This window comes from Gossypium raimondii, chromosome 10 (genome assembly GCF_025698545.1).
Source record: "Gossypium raimondii isolate GPD5lz chromosome 10, ASM2569854v1, whole genome shotgun sequence".
Lineage (NCBI taxonomy): Eukaryota > Viridiplantae > Streptophyta > Magnoliopsida > Malvales > Malvaceae > Gossypium > Gossypium raimondii.
The window spans coordinates 36807749-36809359 of record NC_068574.1 but is presented as its reverse complement, the minus strand read 5'-3'; the positions used below and the strand labels follow the sequence as shown (position 1 = coordinate 36809359).

The window sequence follows — 1611 nt, the reverse complement described above, 5'->3', positions numbered from 1 at the left end:
GTAGGAATCATCGACAACAACAACAATAGTAGATGCAGAACCCACCACCTACTTTGGGCAACATACCTCGTGAGGACCCATTGTTCGAAAAAGATAACAATAACCTACCAGACTCACCACCACAACCACAGCTACTAACAATTATGGCATGTAATGAAAGAACTCTAAGAGAATATGCTCTACCAAATCTGGAGATGGTTCAAGGGAGTATTGGAGGCCAACTATTACGGCCAATAATCTTGAGATCAAAACAGCAATGATTGAAATGATTCAAAATAATCTGCAATTTAGGGGCATAATGACGGAGGATCCAAACCAGCATTGAAAATAGTTCCTTCAGGTTTGTGACACATTTGAATATAATCGGGTTACCGATTACGTATTCATCTTCAGTTGTTCCCCTTCTCCTTAATAGATAACGCTTTCTCGTGGTTAGATTCGTAGGCACTAGGATTCATTTCGACATGGGATGAGCTTGTACGAAAATTCCTACAAAAGTTCTTCCTTATTAACAAGACGGTCCAGCTAAGGAGAGAGGTTTCTATGTTTAAACAATTAGAAGGTGAAAGTTTCCATGAAGCTTGAGAGCACATTAAAATGGTTATTAAAAAATGCCCATACCACGGACTACCTGAGTGGTTACGATTGCAGATGTTATATAATGGGTTGGATGCACATGCACAATCAGTGTGAGATGGTGTAGCAGCAAGAGCTTTAATGAACAAGACATATGAGAACGCATATAAATTGATAGAAAACATGGCGATGAACTCCTGTAAATGGCCAACTAAATACTATACATATGGCCAAAGACCTTCTATGGTGAAGGTTATCCAGGAAGATGACAAATACAAACAATTAGTCGACAGACTCAACTGTATTGAGGCTTCGAATAGTGCACCATCTATGTATGGAGGAGACAAACCAATCTTCCACTATATTAACAATCCAACTGAGGATGTGAAATACAACAGGAATAGGGGTGGAAACCCTTAATCGAATACATACAACCCCGGATGGAGAGATCACTCGAATTTGAGATAGGTAGGAAATCAATGAAGAAGTGATAGCTCTTATCAAGTTAAAAATGCTAACTATCAACCTCCTTATTTACAGAAACCTCAGGAGAGGGCCAACCCAAATGACCATATTGTATGTGGTCAACGTTTGGATTGAGCTGAAGGGAAAATGTAGTCAATGAGGACGGACGTGAAACATGTGCAATCTAAGTGCACCAATTCAGTGGACTAAGCTTGAAGATCAAATGAGTCAATTAATGAGCATGATGGGAGGCATCAAGATACAAATTGGCACTGGTAACCCTAGTAACACTAAAGATAATCCTCAGAGAGAGGGGAAGGAACATGTGAAAGCAATCGTTCTCTGATGGGGTAAAGTGCTGAGTAGCCCAGAAAACCCAATTCAGGAGGTGAACAAGGGGAATACTGATGATCTTCTTGAAGAGCCTTTAAAAGCTATAGATGAACCAGAACTGGAAGAAGTAGTTGACCGATAGTTGAACCGAAGAAAGAACTAATAAAGGAACCTGCAATTACAAAGGTACCATTCCTGTCACAATTGATTGAGAAATAAAGACGAAATGAAGATGAT

General features: G+C 39.7%; 1 non-coding gene across 1 annotated transcript; it reads right to left on the bottom strand.

Moving 5' to 3' along the window:
* Positions 1-523: 523 nt before the first annotated feature.
* On the bottom strand, positions 524-629 carry LOC128034330 (small nucleolar RNA R71). The gene has a single exon (XR_008190458.1). It is a non-coding gene; the product is annotated as a small nucleolar RNA R71 (small nucleolar RNA).
* Positions 630-1611: the final 982 nt, after the last annotated feature.